This window comes from Mus pahari, chromosome 1 (genome assembly GCF_900095145.1).
Source record: "Mus pahari chromosome 1, PAHARI_EIJ_v1.1, whole genome shotgun sequence".
NCBI classification, from domain to species: domain Eukaryota; kingdom Metazoa; phylum Chordata; class Mammalia; order Rodentia; family Muridae; genus Mus; species Mus pahari.
In genome coordinates, this window is record NC_034590.1 from 62,549,093 (window position 1) to 62,576,173 (window position 27,081).

At 37.6% G+C, this 27,081-nt stretch overlaps 1 protein-coding gene across 17 annotated transcripts in view; it reads left to right on the forward strand.

Moving 5' to 3' along the window:
- Dlg2 (discs large MAGUK scaffold protein 2) overlaps positions 1–27,081 on the forward strand; it is a 1,883,913-nt gene that overhangs the window by 886,401 nt on the left and 970,431 nt on the right. The window contains exon 1 of one of the 17 annotated variants that reach the window (XM_029535316.1): positions 11,528–11,608. The exons of the other annotated variants lie outside the window; for them this stretch is intronic. The gene's annotated coding sequence lies outside the window, so the exon portion shown is untranslated. Of the gene's footprint in view, positions 1–11,527; positions 11,609–27,081 lie in introns of those variants that run through there. 17 annotated transcript variants of the gene reach the window in all.

Here is a 27,081-nt window from a genome sequence, read left to right on the forward strand (position 1 = left end):
ACATTCAGGATAGCATTTGAAATGTAAATGAAGAAAATATCTAATAAAGTAAGTTAAAAAATAATAAATTAATAAATAAACAAATCAGAAAAAAACAAAAAAAAGGAAAATAACACAGAAACACAAATTAATAGGAATATAACCTCAAGCATAACAATAATCACACAAGTAGTTTTAAACATTTTTGGTCAAAAATAAAAATTACATTTGAATAATTCTCAAAAGAAAATTAATATGCTATCTGAGAGACAAAAATACCTAAATTTTAAGTAAAAAAAAAAAAAAAAAAAAACCTTTGAAAGTAAAATAATGTAAAAAATGATTCTAGGAAATTTTATTTCATTTTTTAATTTGTTTTTTATTTATTTACATTCCAACCACCCCCCTCCCCAGTCCACTCTCCCACAGTCCCTCATCCCTTTCCTCTTCCTCCTTGCCTCTGATGGTGTGCTCCCCCCATAGGTCTCTCCCTTCCCTGGGGCCTCAAAGCCCTAGAGGATTAGACACATCTTCTCCCACAGAGGACAGACCAGGCAATCCTCTACTATGTATGTGCCTGAGCCCTAGGACAAGCCCATGTAGGCTGCCTGGTTGGTGGCTCAATTTCTGGGAGCCCCCTGGGGTTCAGGTTAGTTGAGACTGCTGGTCTTCCTATGGGGTCACCCTCCCTTTCAGCTTCTTCAGTCCTTCACCAAATTCAACCATAAGAGTCCCTGAATTTAGTTCAGTGGTTGCGTGTAAGTTTCTGTGTCTGTCTCAGTCAGCTGTTGGTTGGGACTCTCAGAGCACAGCCATGCCAGGCTCCTGTCTGTAAGCACAACATAGCATCAGTAATAGTGTCAAGTCTTGGTTTCCCCCATGAGATGGATCCCAAGTTGGGTCCATCATTGAACCACCTTTCCTTCAGTCTCTTCTCCATTTTTGTCCTTGCAGTTCTTCTAGACAGAAACAATTCTGAGTCAGAAATTTTGACTGTGGGTTGGTAACCAAGTCCCTCCACTTGAGGCTCTGTCTACTGGAGAGGGACTCTTATTAGAGTTCTCTCTCCCCATTGTTGGGCATTTTGGCTAAGGTCACCCCACGTTGAGTACTGAGAGTCTCTCACCTCCCAGGTCTCTGGTACTTTCTAGAGAGCTCCTCCACTTCTCACCTCTGGCAGCTGCATAGTTCCATTCATTCTCCTGGCCCTCCAAGACTCTCCTGTTTCCCACACACACACACACCCATACCTGACCCTGTTCCCCTTTTCCCCTCCTCTTCCCCTCTCCCACTTCAGTCCCTCCCTCTCTCGGCCTCCTATGATTATTTTCTTCCCCCTTCTAGGTGGGATTAAAGCATCCTCACTTGGGCTTTGCTGCTTGTTTAACTTCTTACTGTCTGTGGGTTGTATGCTAGGTATTCTGTACTTTATTGTTTATGTCAGTTAGTACGTGCCATGCATGGCCTTTGGGGTCTGAGTTACTTCACTTAGGATGATGTTTTCTAGTTTGATCCATTTACCTGCAAAATTCATAATGTCCTCGTTTTTAATAGCTAAATAGCATTTCATTGTGTAAATGAAACACATTTTCTGTATCCATTCTTTGATTGAGGGACATCTGGATTGTTTCCAGCTTCTGGCTACTACAAATAAGGCTACTATGAATATAGTGGAGCAAGTGTCCTTGTGGTATGGTGGGTCATCTTTTGGGCGTGTGCCCAAGAGTGGTAAAGCTGGGTCTTCAGGTAGAACTATTTTTAATTTTCTGAGGAACTACCAGATTGATTTCCAGAGTGGTTGTACCAGCTTGCAATCCCACCAGCAATGGAGAAATGTTCCTCTTTCTTCATATTTATACCAGTATCTGCCGTCGTTTGAGTTTTTGATCTTAGCCATTCTGATTGGTATAAGGTTTGAAAGTATAATAATGGGAAAAATTATACTAGGAGATTTTAAATGAAGAAAAACTGAGGTATAAATACAAGAAAAATTAACTTTGAAGCATAATGGATAATTAGTATCAATGAAGAATTTGATATGATCATACATATTTATTTCATAAAAATATGTTCTGATTTTGAATAAATTTGACATGTGCTTAATATAACAACAAACCAAGTAATATGTATTCAGAAACTATAGCATATAACATCCAGATGTGAAATTATCAGGTATTTCTCCATTGTTCTAAGATATGAAAAATTAATACTGTTATGGGAAAATGAAAAGATCCATGATTTATAGTAGGAGTAGCCAAGTTAAATGAAATCAGAAAAGGTTGTCAAAACATCACACAATAGATGTTTAAATTCTGTAGAATATATATTTTAAAAAATGAGATCTTTTAGAACCTCCAATTAGGCGATGGATAGATCCCTCATTGATTAACAGCAGAGGTAGCTCTCCTATAGATCACAGCTTGACTCTTAACCCCTTCATTAGGTAGCTCATAACCACCTGTATCTCCAGCTTCAGGGTATCAAATGCTTTCTCTGACCGCCACGGACACACACACACACACACACACACACACACACACACACATACACGCATGCACACACATGATGCACACACATACAGGTATATTAAAAACTGAGACAAGTCTTTTTAAAAAGCACAGAAAGACTTTAAGGACCAGAAAATAAGGAAATCTGAGAATGGGGAAATTAATCTTCTCCAAGGATGATCCACTAATTGATTATTCATTATCAAGTGGCCATCCATGAAATGTAATACTAAATGTAATATTAAACAGATTTAACAAGTTGCTTTTATATATTTATATACTCGTGTGTGTGTGTGTGTGTGTGTGTGTGTGTGTGTGTGTGTGTGTGTGTGTGTGGCAATAATTAGAGGCTTGGGAGGATCTCAAGAAGTTTGAGTCCAGGCTAGGCTACATAGAGAGACCTAGTCTCAAAAAATCAAAACAAACAAACGAAGCAAGAGCTCTTTAAGAGAGAGAGAGAGAGAGAGAGAGAGAGAGAGAGAGAGAGAGAGAGAGAGAGAGAGATAGGAAAATGGCCACCAGACACCCAACCTCACAGGTAATGAAGGAAGATAAGTTTGAAGCAAAATGTAAATGTAAGCTTCCTCGACACTTTCAGATCATCCTAAGTTAATTCCTTTACATCACTGGAATTGTAACCTTTTTGCAGGGAAACAAATTATTACCATTTGTCAAAACTGAACATTCTGACTTAGAATTTCTCTTCCTAGTCATGTTTCCAGGAGCAATGCAAGGGAAGTTCACTTCCTGAAGTAACTTCATCCCTAAAGAGAGAAAACAAAGCAAAACCTGAAAACATTACAAATACGTATCAGAGAAAAAGTATGATAGATGAAATATTTGTGTTACAGAACAATATGTGCCATTATAATGAGTGATTATGGATAAATTGAAATATGTGTGGAGAAAACAAGTCAAAGTGTGCATTGTACCAAGAGCTACAGAGATAAAATATCAGAGCAGAAAACATACAAAACTACTTATTGTCACAGCTATTTAATCAGTATTAATTTTATTGCTATGTTCCTAAACTTCCCTTTACTGTACAATTATCCATTTGTGTATATCAAGCATTATAGCATTAAAACTCTGAAGCCACAAACGTGTAGGGAGGATAAGTTTTAAAGTTCTTAACTTCAGACCCAGGTGGATCGGGAGGGTTTCTCCATTCATTGGTTTATAGGTACCAGTGAACTTCAGGCATGAGACACAGCTCCTCCAAACAGAGCAGTTGCTCATAGTGACATATCTTTTGCATCTGTGATAGCAGATGCTTTTAAAAGCAGCAGAGAGATGGAGCAGTGGTGGGAGGAATCAGAAGCAAATGCTTATTCAAATTCTGCTGCGTGAAGCAGATCGACCAAAATCCTTTCAGATATGCTTAAGAATAACTATCTGTCTGAAATTGAAATATCTGGGGCTGTTGAACCGTTATCTGTGGGACCAGCCCACCACAAGAGTTTTGATGTTGAAGGGACAGATAAGCCCAGAAGATGACTTGGGTAGAGTAGACCTTGAAAGGAAGCTTCAAGTTCTCATCGGGTTGAGCATAAGCAATCAATGAAATTGGCATCTTATACTGTTGGCAACATCTGGGGCAGGGAAGAAATGGAATGAGGAAGACCCATGTCTCTAAGCCAAATTCCTGAAAATACATGGACATACCTTTCCTGCTACACAATAATGAACTGTATAGTTTCTTCACATCATGTTCTGCCATTTAAACCTGGGTCTTTCCAGAGGAGAGTGACTATAGTCTTATCATTTATGAAACAGCTTATCCATGTACACAGAAATACTGTAAAATTAGCATCCCTCAGTTCTTTTGCTGCTGCAAATCACTGAAAACACAGATGTGAATATACAGACAGCTTTATCCATGTGTACATACAATTATGGAATCAGCCCAGCATGTATTGCTGTCGTCTTTGTAAATTATAGTGTCATCCTTTATTCTATCTATTTTCATTGATGAAAACAAAATCTTTGAGTTTCCTTCAAAATATCTTCATCTCTTGCAAGATTAATAAAATTGTGTTCCTTGATATTCAAGTCCCTGATTAGGCTAATGAATCTTCTTAAAATAATGTTTGCTACATTTCTTTTTACTGAAGAACCTAACTTGGACTCTGAATACTTACTCAAGCAAACTGAGCCTGTTAGACTGTGGTTTAAAGCTGTAGCTCATCTGGCTTCATTTCATCCTAGCAAGCCAGTCTTTTCTTTTACCCCACCAGACAGACCTCACTTTGAAAAGTTACTGTTACTTGATGCCTAAATAATTTGTAAAACAAAAAACAAAAAAAAAAAAAAAAGGGAATTTTATACTGATTAAGCTTGAATTGTGGTGATATCTACCATGTTTTGTAAACTTCCAGATAACTGATTACTATTTTTATATTTATTAATAAAATTAAAATAAAAATATAATCTACCATAGTTTAAATGTAAAATTACATTTTATAAAAGCAAAAAAAATTGTCTGATGGTGTGGTGCACAGTTTTTCTGAAATTTTCATCTTCTTTTCATCTCACTTTATGGGGAAAAAGTATTTGCTTATTGCTAGAGGGAAGAGCATGGTGATAACGCCTCACAGAGGAAGTAAATATAGCACATGATGACACTATGACAAGCCTGCCTATGAACAGGAGAATGAGATGGAGAAAAACATGGAACATCCTATGTATTCAAGTCACTGTTGTGTCATGGGTCAAGAGTGAAAGAGCTTTTAATTAAAGCACATACTCTCTGTAACTTCTCATAACATTTTCTTACAAAAGTGGTACTTCTGTTCTCTAAATATTTACAAAATGAAATAAAATGATGAATTGCATCACAAGAAAGGGGGTAATCAGCTGTGGATATAAGTGGAGAAATGATGTTCTATTTGATTTTAAAACACACATTCCCCCTGACTGAATCTTAGCACTTTAATAAATGTTCTTTCTTCTAATGAGACAGCTAGTTGAATACTAAAAATTTCTTCTGGAGAGCCTACATGAGAGCAGGGACAATTTTCTGTACTTTGTAGTGTGTGTTTTTTAGACAGCATGTAGCAACCAAATGGAAAAGAAGTGTCTGACCTCTTAGCACATGACTCCTGGAGTGAACTGAGAAGAACTGGATACCTGTGAATGACTTCACTTACATAGAGTAAGAACCGAATTGAGAACTAAGACCGACATTCATTCCAAAAGGACTATAATGTTCAAATAGCTTACTGATTCTTTCTACTTCCCAGTGTGTCCACAGTGACTCAGTATTTCTTATTATGACATACAGCCAACTGAGCACAGTGACAGCTTGCTGGATTTTGCTCCAAGCTGGGAGTGTTGGATTCTTCTAGATTGGTATCTGAATGTTGTTCACAGAGCCCCAGTTCATACACAGCCTCTGAAGTTGTTTTACTCGGTCTTCTTTAAATGTTTTCCCCATAGACTCAAGCGCAGAACAGGATGCCTATATGTCTCTGAGTACCTGAGTGAGAGGGCTATGCATTGTGAATCCACAGCTGTAGAAACAGAGGCTGTGATTAGTGTGGTCACTGGGCTCTTCCCCTAGAATCCCATGCAGTATTTGTACTCCAGGTTTTAGGATACTCAATGTATTTAACGACACATTTTTGCCATATTTTAAGTCTATCTATGATGCAGGAAAACCTGTATGGCTTAGTGAAACCTCTAGGACAATACTGAAAATGTTTGATGGGATCTTGAGGATATTGGGTGCTCACATTAACTCTCCATTAGCTTCTCTGGCCTAATTCCTCCCATTGATTCTAAAAGTCTGTCATCTTGATGTTCTAGAGGAGAGGACTCCAGAATTCATATGCCCAAATTTGTTCATCTTCCACTGCCTTGTCTTGCACTCTCACAGTAAATGGCACCTTCCATGCATTCAACTGCTCCAACTAGAAACTTGGGAGTTAGCCCAGTTGTCTCATTCTCTATCAGCCCCCACATCCTATCAGCCACCTAGTCCTGTCACATATGCCTCCATCTGTTTTTCTCTCCCCTGACATTGCTCTAATTTAGCACTCTCTCCTCTCTTGCCTGAATTACATTTATAGGAATTGTTTAATCATCCTCTCTTTCCCTACTAATATCCACTAATTCAATTATTTGTGACAGCCCTCTACTTTTATATACTCCACCTCCCCAGCATATTCAAACTTATTCCGGTACCATTAGCATCATATCCATTATCTCACAGATACACTTTGCTAGTACCCCCATATGCCAAGGGCACCCACAGTGGTCCTCATTTTCATGCTTTTGCAACTTGCACATATACTCTATCCTTGGAGGCATTTTTCCTTTTCCCTTTCTCTGTGGTCAATTAATATTAATCCTTGATTTATTTTAAGAAAAGATTGGATGAAAATATTTTCCTCCTCTAGTAAATGTTTCCATAGTTTTCATGCTCCTTCTTATATAAGCTTTTGGTGGTGCATACTATTGGTTTTGAATGTATGTTGAATAATTGATTAAGGTCTAATAAGAAAAATTCAGGCTGCTGTTGTAGTTCATTGGGTAAAAGCACTTTCACCAAAGTCAATGGTCTGAGTTCCACTCCCAGGTTTCCCATGAAGGAAGGAGAGAACCAGTAAACACAGTTCTCCTTTCACTTCTATTTCGGTACCATGGCACACAGTGCTCTTTCTAATACCAGCCACAAATAGATGATAGATAAATAGATGATAGATAGAGAGATAGATAGATAGATATACTGAAAATTAAATATTATTTCTCATCCAGTGTATGAGATGAATAGATTTGTATACATTTTTAGTATTCTTTGTAGTGTGAGGAGTTATCTTTTGCTATCTAATCATATTATGAGAATATATCTCTAAATTTACTTTAATTCCATATAAAATATATAAAGTATCAGTGGCAGAGGGCTTGCCTACCATATTTGAGGTGCTGAACTCTATAGCAAACCTTAAAAATGTCTAGTATGTATTTTATTTTCAGAAAAAGTAATACCAACAATAGCATTTTACAAAACCGTTCCCTAAACCATCTTTCTATTTTGTTGAATTAGATATGCCTCCTTTGAGAATGTAGACACCCTACTCTGCTACCAAGAGTGGAGCACTGATCCTAAATTATTCCTTTGATCTCCATTCTGAATTCAATAGTGGAGTTTGAACTCACTTTTTGTGCTGCAACATTGTGTCTAGTACATTACAGATACTTAACAAAACTTTTCTCTGGATGGGTGAGTTTATCAGAGAAACATTTGTTAATAGTCTTTATAGGTATTGCTTTTACAATATTACCACAATCGTAAAAGGAAGAGACTGAGACATTGCTACGTTTGTAGGACTGCATGTTACAGTGAACTGTGTAAAACATATGTACAAAGAAATTAATAATAATGAAAACCAACAAAAAGATGAGCAACAAGGATGTTAGAGATAGTCATCATGTGCACGTACACATAAGACATGTATATACACATAAGAATAAGGATGTGAAAATCACATAAAGAGTACTTATAACATATGTAGACATGAATTATTCAAAAATTATTTAATTCATATGTTCAACCTTTTTAAGCATTACCTCCATGCATCACCACATAGTCTGTTCAGTCCTTTGACTTTGTGTTCTTGCTATTCACGCCAGCAGAAGAGTATTTTGATGTGCATAGACTTCACTAGTTGCCATTTATTTCTACTTACCTAGACATTTCTTTCTTTCTTTCTTTCTTTCTTTCTTTCTTTCTTTCTTTCTTTCTTTCTTTCTTTCTTTCTTTCTTTCTTTCTTTCTTTCTTTCTTTCTTTNTTAAGGGTCCCATGCTCAGCAATAGAAGCCCAAGACAAAACCAACTCAATGGCATTTTTTGAAGGTCTCATCATGCTTTATCCCTCCTCCCCCTCTCTCCCTTTCTCTTCTTTCTTTCTTTCTTTCTTTCTTTCTTTCTTTCTTTCTTTCTTTCTTTCTTTCTTTCTTTCTTTCTTTCTTTCTTTCTTTCTTTCTCTCTCTCTTCCTAGACAGGGTTTCTCTGTATAGCCTTGGCTGTCCTGGAACTCAACTCTGTAGACCAGGTTGGCCTTGAACTCAGAAATCTGCCTGCCTCTGCCTTGCAAGTGCTGGATTTAAAGGCATGCACCACCACTGTCCTGCTAGACATTTCATTCCAGCAATGTGCTTTGTTCTTGTCTTTAAATATGCTCCCACATTGCGTATAATCACCAGCTCTTCTGGGGTGTATTCCTTGATTCATAGGGAAATAACCACCTCCATTTAAAATCAAAACAAAACAAAACAAACTCACATATGGTGCTACTAAAACAAATAGGGCAAACATAAAGTTTTGAATTCTTTTAATAGAGAGGAAAAATAATACAGGAGGGGTGAAGGGAATAATATCTACCATGTGTATCTGGGGGGGCCAGAAATAAATAACATTTATAATAAAATGTTAATTGTGTAACACTCATAACTGAAATATACTATTCAAATGATTTAAAAATGCAAAAAGAAATGTGCTAAGATTAAATAAAAGATTAGAGTAGGCATCATTGAGAAAGCAGCATCAGAGACGAGGGCAAAGCAGAAAGAAAACCAGCTCTGTTAAAGACGTCATGAAGAGAACACCCACAATATTGGCTTATGTCTTTTCTGGAGTGTAAACAGTACAGAGTGGATCAGTGGCAGGCTGGCTGAAGGAGCCTGGCCTTGGGGATCTTTCATTGTGGTCCCAGGTACATACCAGGATTACTTCTTTAGATAATTATGGTCCTTTGATCGTTATAAACAGCAATCAAATTTCCAACAGAGAGATTTAGAGATCTAGAGTCACTCTGCAATTATATAAAAATGAAAGTAAAATTGCTTTTTAAACTTCTAAAATATGACTTTTAGAGTGTATGTTGATAAAACCCTTTCCAAGGAGGAAGAAATGAAACAGGTAAATATTGCCACATTGAAGGATTACTTTCATTTCCTTTTGGTGGCTTTGTTTTCCTTTTGTGTGTTTGGTGTGTATGCATGTGTGCATTCACTTCCACACACCTATGCTTACACATGTATGTGCAGGTACACAAGTACTTGTGTGCATGTGGTACACATGAAGGCTGGATAATGAACTCTACAGGATTCCTCAATCAATTTCTGACTTGTATATTGAAACACAATCTCTCAATCAGAACCAGAAGCATCTCTGATACCACTAGTCTATCTAGATAGATTCCTGTTTCTGCCTTCTGGGCACTGGGCTGGCCTCCATGCCTACCCAGAATTTACCTGGATTATTGGAATTTAAACTCTGGTCAAGTCCTCATGCCCATGTTTATATGGTGAACACTTTAATAGCTGATACATTTCCCTAGCCCAGGTGAACACTACTTTTGTAATAAATACTAAATAAATAGATAGATAAATGAATACATACATACACACACATACATACATTCATACATACATTTTTTTCTTTTATTACTTATAGGCAATATTAGTTTAGGGAAGGCATATATAACTGTGACATCATTCCTAACACACAGAGAGAGAGAGAGAGAGAGAGAGAGAGAGAGAGAGAGAGAGAGGCATGTAACACTTAAAGTAAAGATACTTTTCTGCTTTTCTCTTCTCTTTGATGAGGTACAACAGTTTAGGGGATAATGCCTGGAATTTTTCTGAACCCCAGTATCTTTATAACTGTAGCAGAACTCTATATCACACATTGACCACATGCCAGGAGTCCTGAAAAAAAGTGAGACATGGAAAAAAAGCTCACTGGAGAGCTGAAAAATAATTAGTTGAAGTCCACTTGCTCACCATTGATTCTCTGTGTGGCCTAGTACAAGTTAAGTGCCTCCCTGGTTCTCATTTTCCTTCTGTGAAGTAAAAGAGTTGTTTGAATGGTTAATTGAATGCTTTCCAGGCTGTGCTATTTGATGATTCTCTCCATGCAGTTGCTCTGAGGAATGCTCATGGCTCTGCATTGTTCATAAGTGTCTTTGTGAGTGACCCAGAGTTTGCCAGCCTGGAACATAAAAATGATCCATTATCGTTAGCTAACATTTTCACAAAGAAAAAAATACTGAAAGAATAATTCCCAGATTCATGAGTACCTTTTCCTCCCTGCAGCATCTGGCTTTATTCTGTTGACACAAATTTCATTTTGTGTTACCAGTCCTGTTTGTTCCAAGGATATGTTTATCGTTCCATTAGCATGCTTTAAGTAAATCAGAATGATTTTGAGGAGGAATATTTTGAAGGTTGAAGCTGAGTACCTGTTTTCTTCAGTGGTATTTGAAATATAACATGTATAGATAGATGTATGAGGTTTTCATTTTGTGGTGCATCCATCACTGGGATTTCATATCTTTCAATTAAAAAAGGATTGATGGAATTATTAATGAAAGTTGGTCATTTGTGTACCACCATGAATGATGTTTAATGTTTTCCTGATATCATTTTAAATATATATATATATATATATATATATATATGTATTACAAATTTAAAACTACAATCACTTAATGTTAAATAGACCAGTAAAAATTCTTAACAGTCTAATACTAGTTAAATTTAAAGAAATCATATGACTCATAGATTATGTTACACATCTATCTATCACTTATCCTGTTAGCTTCTTTCTATAGCTATGATAAAACATCCTAATAGAAACAACATAAGAAAGGAAGGTTTTATTTTGGCTTACATTTCCAAAGGGATATATTCCACTGTAGGGGTGAAGACATGGCAACAGGCAGAAATGGCATGGTAGAAGGAACAGGAGACTTGTTGATCACACTGCATTCACAGAATTAATCAATAAAATACAGCTCTAAGAAATGGTCTGGGAAGAGAGTGATCATTATTTAACTCTTTTTGTATGTCGAGGATTGATAGACACCTCTCTGAGAACTCAGTAAATGGCCTTAAATGCTCTTCTGAACTTTGGGAGGTTAGGATGTGAAACCTGGTGGATCTCGCATGAGGCTCGGGGGTTCCGTGAATCGCTGAGAATGCTGCTCTCTGCTCACCATGGTGCCTTCCTTTGTGGCAGACTAACCTACAGTTGTCCGCATGGTTCTAATGAAGAAGACCAATTCTGATATACAGCTTCAAACTGCGAGCACATCACTTCAGCTTCATTTCATTGGGTAAACAACTTAAAAAATATAACAATAAACTATATAAATAATAGGGCTTTATCTCGTGATAGAATCATGATTACTTTTGTAATGCATCATGAACAGAACCAAGCATCATTTTGCTGTCCACGTGCCTGTCTTCACAGTGTTGTCTTTCTGCCCAGTAATAATGTAGACCTGGGCTATTTGGAGTGTTCGTAAATGTGTGTGTGGCCTCATCTCACTATTAACAGAAGTGCTAACTGCTCACTAATTTTAGAACGTATCTTTTAAATGTCAAAAGACAGATTTTCTTCCAACCCCCTTGCTTAGTCTTCAAGCTTTGAGTCACAAGAATAACTTTACTCGATGAAGATTTTGCCAGGAATGAATAGAATAAAAAGCAGAGGAAAATGTGACAACTTAATTTTGACACTTTCCTAGTCCAGTATGTATCTACCCAAGTAGGCAGTGAAATACATTTTCTAAATTGAGATGGGCAAGTGGAAAGGAAAAAAGTTGCCATTAGAGGCAAGAGTCGTTGAAATCCAGACACTGCCTGCTGTAGGGCCCGAGAAATATATGGACATTAGACAATGAGCAGGAGTGGGTAACTGATCTTACACAAAAAGGAAGGCAAAATGGTATCAACATCTTTGTATCTACTGTGCATCCTGTGGACCTACTATGTGTCAGATACTGAATTTTTTGATCACTAATGAAAACAAAGCTAGCTCATCTTCCAAAAAAAAGCTTTCACATTAGACAGGATAGATAGAATGAAGAGAAAATGTCTACAATTAACTGAGAGCAGAATTAAGTCAAATGTGTTCCGAGTACCATAGGTGAACACAGGGGTGCCCTGCCAGACCCCTGGAAGGGAGACAGGAGATAATGCTCAAGGTGAGTGTTAAACAACTTGATCCATAAAATATAGCTCTAAGAAATGGCCTGGGCAGAAAGTGATCATTATTTTACAATTTTTGCATGATGAGGGATGATAAACCTCTCTCTGGGAACTCAGTAAGAAGAAATCACATTTAAAAATTAGGAAGAAAGGAACACATTCAATGGTATGAGATGAATTAAAGATGAATGAGTTGAAAGAGGGATTATTGGTATATTTGGAGGGTGGGAAGCTATTCTTAGAGAATTAATCCATGTGCCTTAGCTCAAAATTCATCTGTGTTCAGCTACGCACACATTATGAAGTCCTTAATTAACTTTTAGTCATTATCCATAAGTAGTTCTACTACTTATCCAAATATTCATTCATCTGCCCAACACCCCATCTTACCCACAATGTGTTAAGAACAGGAAAGTTAGCACAGATGTTTACACTGCTGACAGCTGACAGCAAACCAAAATAGCCCAGCTTAACTATGGTACAAGTTCATTTCTCTCCCACAGCAAAGCCCAGCTGCTCGGTCTCAGGCTATGGCACTTCAGAGGGTTAGTTACCGAGTTCTCCCATCTTGCTGTTCTAGCACAGATGGCCCGAGTCTTCTGTCAACATTACAGGACACAGAAGAACTGAGGAATTGTGCACTGTATCTTAAGAAGAATGGGCTAGAAATGGACACATTTCTGTTCGTATTTTTGGTTAAGCTTATCATACAGCAACACAGAAATCCAGGGAAATATAGCTTAGTTTTGGTAACAGTAAAGGGCAATAAGATTTATTCTATAGCAGCAATTAAAGACAGGAAGCAATAAAAAGGAGACATAAGGTAAATGACTAACTTGTTAAAACTACAATATTCTTACAAGTTCTTTGCAATTTTCATTAAACAGCAGGGAACTTTAAACATGGAGAACCTGTTGTATACCACATGGGACTACTGATAGTACTGTATTCACAATTCTTTCAAGTGTATTTGTATCCTTCCTAACATTGCCTGATTTCTGTCAGGTGAAAGTTTGTTTTACTTTTATTAGTTTGCCCAGGTTAACCAGAAGCTTAGCTTATATGTAGTCAAGACTGACTTGGAACTCATAAATAATTTGGTTCCATCTCCTATGTTCCAAGTGTCCATGTTTGCATCACCACACTCGATATGATTATAAAATCAATTTCTCATTATCTTTATATACAAACAAGTGTGGATCCTATTAACATACAAAAAAGGAAATCGGGTAGTATGGCCCAATCCAGGTCATTTGGTACATTTTATACAATGTGAAAGTTAGGAAGCCATGTGTGTTCTTGAAGTCAGCACTTCAATAACTTCCAGTGGTCTACAGTAGAATTTAACTTCAAATTTGAGATTCAGGAACATTCTGTTATCAAGCATGTCACACCTAACAGACATACTAGGTACATGAGAAAATAAATTGTGCTGAATGTGTCTACCCACACACTCTAACAATGACATCAAGTTCATTAGAATACATATAAATTCAACAACTGGCTTATTTACATGGATTATTCTTCTCAATTAACATTTATGGTATTCTCTTTATGCACTTGCATGAGGTTGATTGCTGGGGAATTATGGAAATGGCTAAATAATAGCCTCTACTCCCAAAAAGCTAATAGTATAGTAGAGAAACATAAAACTTGATTGTTTGAAAAGTGCTAAATGACAGTAAGAAAGTCCAAAAATGTGTTTTTGAGCTAATAATGAGAAAGGCAATTAGAAGAGTTAAGACATGAACTCATCCTTAAAATATGAAGAAGGATCCAACAAGAACTCGTCAAATACATCAGTAGTTTCTTTAATGCCAATCATCACTTGATATGTCTCAATCCTAATTAATCAATGTGACTTCTCTTCAGCTGCACCTCATCCTCATCTGATGCCACTCACAACCCCTGATGAGCGGTAATGCGCTTTGTAGTACGTTTGCTCACTGCCTGAGCTTGACTGAGATTTCATACATACAGTATTAATCTCTTTGCTCATTACAATTTGCATCATAATTGTCCAACAACACATTATTCCATACACATCCTCATGCCCTCCTTCTGCTCTACCTCTTTGTCCTTTCAATAACACTATGTGTCTAAGTCAAAAGCTACCACTAGTACCCTGCAGTACCCTTTCCTTCTCTCATTTTCCTAGGCTAAATCATTTTTTTTTTTCCAGCTATAGTAAGCATGCCACTAGAAACGTGTCTCCTCTGTGCTCCCCCCACCCCAGCAAGTATTTTCTGTGTTTCTCAGCAATAAGTGGTTATGTGCTTGAGGCTCTGAGCAACATCTGAGTTCCCAGCAGCTGTGTTTTGCATTGTCCTCATTTTGTATAATTAAGAAAAACAGGAAGCCAATCACTTAAGTAAAGCTGACCCTTTTCATTCTGCAGACCGGAGCGAGGACTGCATCAGGGTTTTTATAGCACACAGTTGACAAAATTTACCCTGCCATCCACTTGAAAGTAGAACAAGGTTAGAGAAACTGTGAAGGCATGGTGGCCTTAATCTTGAGTGCAAGCAGCTGCACTATTCTGACACCAAACAGTCCAGTGTCAACACACTTCTCTTATATAAGCAGTTATCGATATGGTCTGTTCTGTAATGATAGAGGATTTCCTCTCACATTCTCTGTACCAACTGGAATCCTGGAATAAGGAGGCATCTTACTTTACATTTTTAATTAGCTCTGCAGCCAACAGATTCTTCCCTGTTAGACAAAGTTGCATTTGCAAGGTACCAGGTGTGTGTTTGTGTGTGTGTGTGTGTGTGTGTGTGTGTGTGTGTGTGTGCGCGCGCGCACACACGTGCGTGCGCTTGCCTGTGCATGTATGTGTAAGAGAAAGAGGAGGAGGAGAATTTGAATTACTATTCAAAGGAAATACAAACATTTTTTAACTCACACACATAGGAAGTAGTTTCTGAGGAAGGTCAAAGCTTTTATTTGATTTTACTAAAAGTCAAACTAGTAGATTCTATGAAAGAAATTTCTTCCGTTTCTGCTTGAGTTTCATTTTCTCAGATGCAAGAGAATGATAGTTGTTTTTTTCATATAAAATTTAATCTATAAACAGTGTTTATGTTAGTAATCAGCAGTGCCCAGTTCAATTATTAAATGTGTACTTAATGGGTAATGTTTGTTGATGATTATGGCTAGTATAGGGGATATGGAGATACTAAAATGGTAGCCTATGTCGTCAAAGCATTTGTTTGCTTCTGGGGAAGCTGGCATGAGGACAATGTAAGGTAACCCACAGTACAGTGTCACATGGTCTGGGTACTCTTCACATAAACACCCATTGGGGTCAGACCTATAGGCCACTTGAATTTGAGTTGTGGCATCACAGTCTATCTCAGGACCCTCTGAGATAGCCTTGACTGCATACTGATGCTTTAATAACACACATAGTGTGGACTGTGCTTTAGTTTTTGTGATCAGCTTCCAGGACTCTGAAATCTTCATCGTGGACATACATAGTCCTCTGTGTGCCTTTCAGATTTAGATAACTTTTCTTTTTACACAATATTGTATTCTAATTTTGTTTTCTGAAGCTCTTTGAGCTAGGATTATTTCTATTCCTAGGCTCAGATGAAAAATCACCTCAGTGAAGTCCAATAATCCCCCTGGTGCAGAACAGCAAATAACTATATATTTAAACCCAAATAGTGTAAGTGCATAAATAGGTTAAATACAAAATACTCTTTACTGTTTACTACTTCACTACATTTGACTTTAGCTAAGAGAGGCACACGATAAATATTTCGAGGTCAGGATACTAACTGAGCACTATTTCATGTGTTACAAGCTGTTCTTGCCATCTTTGTACCTAAACAACCCGGGTACAGTTTCTTCTCTTAGTTCCTTCTCACAAATATAAAAATATTTGTGCTTTACACTTTGAGTATTAGGGTAAGTGTTTTGAAAAAGAGCAATGAATGTACTGAGGAATACTGCATGATTAAACGTAGTATGGGGAGTGTAAGAAAATGGGAAGTATATCTCAAGTTCTTTAAAAAGAGAGAATAAAATTTTCATGTTTTACACAAAGTCATATGGACTAGCTTACATTAGAGGAAATTCAATGTTTATAGTCATAGTTTTGCAATGTGCAATGCTCTCATTAGGCTGAGTAGAAACTACAAACAAAGACAGAAATAATAATTAATGACTAGCTGGTGGGATGACTATGGTTCATGTAGGTGACACCAGATGGCTGTGTCAGATACCCAGGAATGCTATTTGAGGGGAAAAATATCTCTGATTAATAACCTTAAGAGAGATTCTAGATGATACTTTGCCCACACCTCTCACAGTCTGGAAAGTATGAGACCCATAGCCATGGATCAGTATAACTATGAGAATAGTTTCTTATAAAAAAAAAATCTATTTATCTACCAATCACACTATATGCAGACTAAGACATAGAGGCACCATTGCAAAGATATATAAAGCAAAACAAATACTTCTGCATTTTGAAGAGTGCTCTATCTTACTATTCCTTTTCAACCAACCTCTTTCTTTTCCAGTTCATGCAAATAGAGGAATAGTAGGCTTTTAATGGAGGTCTCTTGGATGCCTGCAAATTTTTCTCCTGGGGCATTTGCAGTGTCTTCAAACACTTCATAGAAAGAAGTTCTACAGATGCATTGGTCCAGATCCCTATAGATCATTGCTGATGGTGAATTTTATCTAGCTTTTTCAATCAAAAGATCTCAACATTTTTTCCTAATGGCATATATAAAGAATTAACTCATCCTTTCAAGCATTCAAGTTATTATAATATCCCTCAAAATATTCCGTAGAATAGAACATGAGAACTGCCCATGAATGTCACAAGATGTGTAGACTCCATTGCAACAGTTCTAACCTACATCAAATAGGCCATAGGTTCTTGTTAAATGCAGCACAGTTTCTTTCTGGTTCTCTAAAGCAAATATACCAGAAGAAAGTGAGTGAGCTCACATGCTGTCATCTCTTCAATATATTCCATTTCATTTTTAAGTTTTTCTTTGAAATCATCTATGATTAATAATGATATCTGTAATGTTCCTACCAACTGAGGGTGGTAAAGCAGAGAGCTACTGCTTTATCCTATTTTCCTAAATAAAAAATTGGTGATAAGGAAACATCTACCAAAAAAGGTATAGTTCTTTTCTCTGGTCACACAGCATCTTGTAGGGCCAGGACAGAGCTAGAAATGGTATTGTACCATTTATCATCTCCATTTATCTTTCTAATAAGCTTTCTGGAAGTCAGAGCCAACTGTGCCAGGGTTGAACACGAGTAGGGATAAGACCGGCTTGACGCTGTGCACTTAAGGTGCTTCAGTTTTAGAGAGGCCCCTTGGTCTTATAAACTTTATATGACCCAGCACAGGGGAAGGCCAGGGCCAAGTAGTGGGAGTGGGTGGGTAGGGGAGCAGGGGCTGGGGGGTTATAGGGAACTTTCGGGATGGCATTTGAAATGTAAATAAAGAAAAAAAAAAGATGCTTCAGTTTGAAACCCATGTGGCATCTCCAGCAGCTGGGCCACCTAGCCTTATGCTCTGAACCATTCTGGCCTTTGCAGCAAGCTCTCAGTACTGCTGTTTGCAACTAGAATGGCAAGTTCTGGAGGAAAACCATGATTTCTTCCAACTCAGGGTGGGGGATAGTTGTCTAAATGTCACTCAGTCTTTGCTTCACACTAATTATGTTGGAAAGAGGCCTCAAAAAATGTCAGGGCTTTTCTGAAAAAAAAAAAAGTCAACATTTATGGTGCACATCAGAAAAACATAAATCAAGTTGATCGTTTGTTCAACTTGCCCTCATCCTTCAGTATTAAAGACCACTCAGTATCAGATATGCCTGAAAATCTCCCTCCCTTTGCTGTCACACTAGTCACTAGCTTCAGCACTAGGAATGCGACACGATCTGAGTCAGTTTTAACACAGGTGTCACACAAGACACACTTAATGTAAGTTATAGCTTGTTCAAGGTAGATAATCATTTCTTCTAGTGACCAAATTCAAATAACTAAAAATTAACTTGTGTACATGTATACTGTACCAAAACACATGAACACTATTATTGTTCCTTGGAGGAATGTCAAAAACATGAAAATCTAGGTTAAGATAGGGCATATGTAGTTTCTAGATTCTTATTTAATAAGCTATACACACACACACACACACACACACACACAATTTCCAAAGAGATGCCATAATTATATTATTATGAGCACCAAATGATAGTGGACATCCTTAGAAAGTTGTATGCAGACTTGAAGAGTTAGCTTTGGGCTATTCCTCTGAAGCCAAATATGTTGTCTAAAAACAAGATGCTACACCAATTTCTTTCCTCCTTTTGATTTTACATCTTCCAGTGCTTTAAAAGTTATTATCACCAGGAGGTCTATGGTGCCATGAGAAAAATTGGCATTATTTAGGAGTTAGGGAACCAGGATATAACCATTGCTCAGCCAGTGACAGTCATCGTGCCTAAAGGTCCTTTTGCAGCTGGAAGATAAAGTGAAGGGCTGTCTAACTTACCTCATTGATTCTTCCAATAGCACTTGAATTTGCATCTTTATTAATGTATACTTTTTACTGTGATTAGTAAAAGTAAATATAGAAACACAAGTACACATCTTTATTACCCACATAGATTTTGTTCAGTTGAAACCCAGTTATTACTGTATTTGACATTCATAATATCCATCAACACAGGAAAGAAAACAAGTTGGCATGTACTGTGAATCAGGTGTATGTTCTCATCTAGAATGCTTTAATAAATAATTTATCTTACAAATATTTCCTGAGCATTTCAAGTGAAATGTTACCCATGTTTTCTAGTATATATTGCCTTCTTGTTGTAGAATGTTAGAGCAAATTTGTTTTCCTCACTGATGATGTGGTAAATATTTATTGAGGACCTATAAATGTCAAGCACTGAACTCCTAGTTTCAGTGGCTATAAAGAAATCAAACACAGAACATAATAGTCAACTTCTTCAAGATCCTACCCAGTTCAGTGAACATCAGACTTACAAATAGATCAGTTACCTTTCTTAAGCCAGATCTTTTAAATACTTGGAAGAGGGACTATTGACTCTCATTAAAAAAGTTTCAGAAACAAGGTGACATTTGTCCTATGTCTTATAGACTACAACAATGACAACTGTCGGGCTACAACCAATGAATTGATATGTATGGTGGCATTTGCCATCATGGAGTCCTTAGGAGCAAGAGCCTTCATCTATGATAGGATACGACGAGAGTCTCCTAAGAGAGATATAAAATATGAAACTATACAAAAAGGCCACATGCAGATACAAGAGGCGCCCATAGAAGCAGCTGTCACATTTATTGTCACCTGACCTATTGAGCCTTATGATCCATATTGATCCTTACTACTTATTGGTAATGCACACCAAATGCAGTGTATGCTTTCTTTAACTAACCTGTTATTTTACCAGGGTCATTACATACACATATGCACTTCCTATCTGCCCACTCAACCAGACTACCAAGTCCATGAAAGAAGGGGGAAAAAAGCTTTTGATTAACATAGCCAGGTACAAAACTCATGGTCGGTACCTAGCATAGCAAGGGAATGGGGCTGGGAATGATGAGCATTGGATAACAGTGAGCGATGACAGATCATGGCAGAAGCACAGCATCAAGGCCTGATGGGGACATGTGAGGACTCCAGCTCCCCAACATTATGTGTTTTCTTAGACAGCAAAGTCAGTAACCCCGACCTGAAACAGTAGCCCCTCCCCATCTTCTCGCCTCAATAAAGCGTCTATTTTTCCTGTATGTAAATTAGCTTCAAGGCAAGCAACCTGTGCATGTCTACACGAAATCGTCCTTCCTCTGGATCATTGGGCACACAGGCCTCTTCCCTTCCTTATAGAAAGCTGCCACCTCTCCTGGAAGGTTCTTAGAGGAGTCCAGTCAGGTCACCTGAGAGTCCATTACTTCCCAAGGCCAGGATGAAGCATTCCCCTGAATAAAATTAAGTTCTATGTCTTCCAATTAACAGCAGATGATGAAAGTGCCTGCCAATTCTGTTGCGTTTCAGCTGGGTGTTTTGCTCTTGCTAGGTCATTTGTAAAATGTGAACCTTCCTAATGGGGACCTAGTTAGTCATTGGATTAATGAGTTTCAGCTGAATTAATCGTGCCTCGCCCACTGTGAGCGTTCAGTAATAGTCGCGAGCAATTTATATGCTGACTTAAGTTGCTCCATTGACGAACATTGGCTGGAATCAATATTGCCTAGCTGTCCTATTGCATTTGACTTAAAGAAAAAGATGACGCCTGTAGATTTGGAGCTCAGATTATATATAGCCCTGGAGCGGATGTTCTCTGAATCTTAAAAAGAATTTGCAAAGGGTATTGAGACTAATTTCTTCCTGTGATTTTCCCACAATTATACAAGATGGCTAAGTCCAAGGTGATAAATCTTTTGGAGCTAGCTTCTTCTTCCTACAAGTTTATCTATGCGAATATCTACCTTTGCCTGTCTTTATCTGTGTGTAGTTCCCCATCATTGCGGTGGCTAAAAATGAGTAGAGGAAATCTGTCACAAGCAGCTTGTTAAGGCTCAGTCCATTCCCTTGTTTTGGACAGGTACTCAATAACTGTAATTTAATTAATTTAAAATTAAAATAGAATTCAAAAGCTTACAAAAGTTAATGGAAAGTGTCAATGAAAGGCAAAACAAAAAATTCCAATCAGCAAAGAGTGACATTTGCAGAACTTAGGAGGTGGAGTTTGTGCATTGATTACAGTGAAACATATGGTGCCCCGTGCCTGATGGCAAATATTTGCATTTTGAAAGCTTTTAATTACAAGGAATTATAATTCCACTGAGATTCCCCATAGCTCTAGAATGAAGTTTAAAAAACAAATCAATATTACGTGTTTGTTAAATTATAACCTTGGTGGGAAATCAATAATTTGCTTGCTGAGAGAAATATTTGAGTACTCAACTGAACTGTGGCAATTCTTGCCAAAGGCTGAGTCTGATTATTTATTTAAGCATAGTCATTAAGTGAACTACTTCATTATATCGGTATATTATAATGACTCTTGTACACATACATTCCAGGGACACTAGTTCCCAAGCTACTCCATCTCCATCTTTCTTGTTCTCTTCCTTCACTATTCAAGTGCAAGAACATCACCTACTATCTTTTGTTAACACCAGACTTTATTTTTAACGACTTTTAAGTGATTTGGTTAAAATGGCAATAAGAAAAAGTACAAGTTCTATAATATAAGTACGTAGTTAATTACTACATAAAGTGTTCAAAATTAATATAATAATTTGCCTTCTCACTACATAGGTAGTAGATTCTATTCTATAGGCACTAGAACCCAGCCACAGAAAACTATTCTGACGACCCGTTGGCCAGTAGAAACCATCTGAAAAAGAGGCAGATAAAAAGGTTTAAAAAGAAATACTTTATTGAAATTCGGCAGTTCATTTGGAGTTTGAAATTGTGTAGGGAGAAAAGTATTCGTATGGACTATAGTGAAGCCGTAGATTCAAGTTTGCAAGTCAGTCAAACAGGAACGAAGCAGAAGTTCAACGTCAGTGGCCATCAGCGAGTCGTGGAAGTCTGAATATCAAGGTATATCAATTTGGGAGGAATTGAGCACAAAAGGGCGGTATCCCAGGGACTGAAAAGTGGAAGAAATCGGTGGTGGTGGCGGTGGTGTGAGCTTGGAATGAAGGACAAATGAAAGGAAAGCCTGGGAATTAGGAGTCAAAGCAGTATGAAGAGGGCCCTGTCCGTGGGGACAAGGAATCGGTGATGTACGCTGGAAATAAGGATCTAAGAAATGAGGAAGCAAGTACTTCACTGAAGGCTCCAAAGGTCAACGCAGGGGTGGGAGGGAGAAGACAGATAGAAGAGATAGATAAAAGATAGATAGAGGTGGGTGAGTATTATAAAAAGAGATTAAAATTTGTAAGAGACATGTGTGCCGCATCCATAAAAAAAAAAAAAGTAAAATAAAAATAATCTATTGATTACAGCTTTTTTTTTTTTTTCAGCTAAGTCCAGTGCATTTAGACCGGTGTAGAGATTTTCAATTGAACGTGATTAGCTCGCCACCTTGTGGCCAAAAGCAGATCCTGCACCCAGAAGAACTAAAGCTGGAAGCAAACCAAACCCAAAGCAATTAGTGAAATATTTATCACAAATATTTGAGACAAAGAGTTAGCAGAAAGAGCATTCCTAGAATAAATATCAATAATTACAAAGATAGACCACAAACTATCTTTTGGTTTGATATTTTTTCTCTCTCAAAACTCATTTATAATTCATATGTTGATTCAATTGTCTTAATCTTTATATTAGCTGGGTTATAGTTATTTTCCTGGATGATGCTAGTTTTTTAAAATTTTTATTTGTTAGTGTATGCATTTGGGTAAATGATGTGTGAGTGCAACCAGGCATGAGCATGACGTGGTGCATGTGTGTAGGTCAGAGAACAAGTTTCCCCAGAATCCGTTCCATCATGGGATCATGTGACTGACACAGTCTTCCAAGTTTATGTAGAAGGAGATTTTGCCCTATGAGCCATCTCATTGGCCTGATAGTACCAAATTTAACTAAGAGTATGAAGTAACCACAGCTCTCATACATTACAACAGAATGCAATATCTCAGCCAATGTCCAACGACACCACAGAAATTTGATTCTCAGAATTCCATGCTCTGACATATACCTAAAGAGTTTTCCATACATGCACCAGGAAACACAGGCAGGAATACTGCAGAAACATCCTTAAACTTTTGTTATTCCTTAGGGAAAATTCATACATAGAAATAGTACATACGTTCTCAGCAGAAAGAGGGAGAGAGAGAGAGAGAGAGAGAGAGAGAGAGAGAGAGAGAGAGAGAATGAATTATTGTAAACTGTATAATTTTGAAAGAAATGAACTAGGCTGACACATATCAAAATGACTGAACTCTGTAACATTCTGTAATACTATGAAATGTGGCTACAACAATCCTGCTTATGTGTAAACTTGAAGACAAAACTTAAGTAGTGGTAGATGAGTGTGTGAGTGCCCACCTAATGGTTAAAAGGTGCCACACATAGGCTATTGGTCTTGGGGACTATTAGAAAGCACATTTAGCCAGTCCTAAGGAGCAAACCAGTAAGCAGCAACCCTTTGTGGCCTATGCATCAGCTCCTGTCTCCAGGTTTCTGTCCCATTGCATGACTTCCTTTGATGATGGGCTGATATGTGGAAGTGTAAGCTAAAGTAAAGTCATTCCTTTCTACAATTCTTATGCTCATTATGTTTGACCACAGCAATAGAAAGCATAAAAATAACAATATGTTATTATTTCAAATAGTTGGCTTTTGTGGCTATGGATTTGCAAAATCCATAAGACTGTTTAGAATCCCTTGAAAGGTTTATTCTTAATTTCAGAAATTTCAGTTTGAAAACATTTCAATTGAGACTGGAGAGATGGCTTGGCCATTAAATTTTCTTCCATATCTGGAGAGATGGCTCATTAGTTAAGAGCACTGACTGCTCTCCCAGCGATTTTGGCTCTCAAACATCTGTAACTGGTGCCCTCTTCTGGTGTATCTGAAGACAGTGACAGTGTACTCACATATAATAAATAAACCTTTTAAAAAGTTCTTGCTGCTCTCATAAGAGATACAATTTTAATTTCTAGCACACCTGTCAGGAAGATCACAAGCACATATAATCCAGCTACAGGTAATTTGATCCCTTTTCATAGTTTCAGCAGGCACCAGTGCAAGGTGTGTGTGTGTGTGTGTGTGTGTGTGTGTGTGTGTGTGTGTGTATCTGTGTGTGTGCATGTATATGTATTTATATATGTATATGCATACACACATATACATATATAAATACACATTAATAAAAATTAAAATATAACAAGACACATATATGTCATAGATGTATACCAATATAATAAGACATTGACATCAGTAGATATTTATAAAAGTCCTAAAGAGTTAAGACTAAGTGTGAACACACAGGGGCCTCTGTTGAGCATACTTATTTTTATGTTATGTTATTCTCTGTTGCTTATATAGCTACAGGGGACTGTTACAAACACATGAATCATTTCATAATGAATCTCAATCGATTTCATACCACAATATGAAGTACTTGTTGTCTGAAACTCTAGGGGCTCTCCCTGTAAAATCTGGGAACTTGGGGTTCTTCCATCTGTTTTCAATCATTTTTAACCACTTAAGGCTCTTCCTGTGAATCCAGTCAGAATCATTTTAACCATTTAATCCTGTGAATCCAACTAGAACTATGAGTAGAACTAGAAGGCAGGTTTCAAACTCAGCATTACACCAGATGTCCAGATTCATTAAGAAAAACAGTGACCATTTTCATGAAATGACTGTCTCAGGGGCTCCAGGACCTACTGCTCACAGAGCCCTTGTCCTGAGCCTAGAGCTTCCCAGTGTCCACCGGCCCCAGACTCCTCCCTCTTCTTTCTCAGGTGATAGATGGCCTCAAGAATGAGCTGATTTTGTCACCAGCTACTAGCAGTTTTTTTCTGTTTTTAATTATGTATGATCTGTTCTGACAAAAGATGAGGGGCATTTAAAGGAATAAGATGTGTGAGTATTTGAAAGGTTTCTGTCCTTAAACAGGAAAATATTTATTCTATGGACATTGAATTCTCCTTCCTTAAAGTTGGACAGAGGCAGATCTCCGTACCCTGAAGACTTTGTAACGTGTCTATAAGAGTCTCTCAGCTGCTCTACCCCACTTCTGCCAGCTTTGTTCAACAGATCGAGTGAGTCATTTTTCGCATTGTGGGAGAAACCACATAACATGAGGTCTTTACCATCTTCAACGTTTTGGATGCATTATTCTGAAGCGTTAATTGTGTCCCCCTTGAAACTCCAAGGCATCTCATTCTCCATGTTTCCTTCTTCCAGCTGCTGGTATCCATCCCTCTATTAACCTGTCTGTCCATTTTACCTGCTCTAGCACAGGAGTAAAATTACACAGCAGTCGTCTCTTGCTATTTGCCTATTTGGCTCTGTGTACTATCCCCATGGTATCTGTGTTGAGGAAGGTGTGATCCCTTGATTCTAAGGCTGAGTGAGATTTCACTATCCGTATGTATTTACTTCATTTGCGTATTCATTCATCGATTCACACATCCCAGAGTTGCTCCTCCCTCAGCTATTGAGACTCCTCCCGCACATATCTCTTTAGGATGCTGTTCTCTATCCTTAAGTTCTACACCCAGATGCATATCTACACAACCTTCTCCAGGGAAGATCTCCGGACTCACAGTCATTCCCCGTCACTCTCCCCTCATCAGAACACAGCATCAGTACTGGACTCACACTGAAGTCTTTCCTAACTCTGGCACCCATGACAAAACGTTGTATCCTTTATAATGCAGTTGACCCATGAGGAAGCTAATCCTCTTCAGTTCCATTCCCTCCCTTTGGACAGTGTCCCCATGTCTTCTAATGAACAGGAATCCACTTTGGGACTCTCTTGGAGTATCTTCTCATTTCTTTAATTTGTTAAACAAGGTATTCTTTTTTCTGCAACTTTGAATACAACTAAAGTTCCACACCCAAAAGAATACTTTTTTTCTTATGCATTTTTGAATCCAAATAACTCATTACTACAACTCCTAATCTAGATTATTCTTCCTTCATGGTTAAACAAATTTAATCAAATTATGGAGGACCAAAAAAAAAAAAAGAATAAGGTAAAGAATATTACATTTGGAGAGTTACTAATTCTGTGTACCAGATAAAGCATTTACTCAATAGATGTAAGGAAGAAAAGAAGTGAAAAAAAAATAGTAAAGTAATTAGGTACTACCTGGACCATGATATATTTGAGGAGAGGGCAGAAGTTGCTCATGGGTTTTAGAGGTAAATTTTCTGTGATGGTTGGGGAACACACACTAGGTGAATTTTATTAGACTGGTGGGAGCTTTTAGTTTATGAACACACAATGTATAAAATACTCTAACCATACAGACCTCACTTGGATGGTTGATTTTATCCACAATATCTTAATTCTTTTAAATACGTATTTCTCTCCAGTTTTCAGGAAATTTTAAGAGGCTATTGAGTTTGTAACAGATATGAAAATACTCTAAAGTAAATTTTAATTTCATTCCAAGACAACTTTTATGACTTCATACCAAGAAGTTTCAAGGAACCCAATATAAGAACCCAGGTACAAGCACCTCAGTTTCTGAAAAGGGAAATTATGCTCTATTAGCCGTTTACATGACGGGATCTGCTGCTTTTGTGCCGGCTTGATGACATTTTGCTCTTTAGCAGTAACCTGAGGTGTCTGATTCTTGAGGAAACTGCCCTGTTATAACCATTATAACCACGATGCTAGGTTAAATGCACATACTGTATGTTTTATAAAGTATTTTCATCATTTTGGAGATGTATATGTTAAATATAGAATTTCTCAAATTGTCCTGATGGAGAATTTTCAGTCACATCTGCCAAAGAGGGAGCTCAGTGAGGGCTGGACCCTGAGTTGTCTCTGAATACTGTCAGACTTACTCACTCATTGTAAATGCTTAGTGCAAGGGGAGA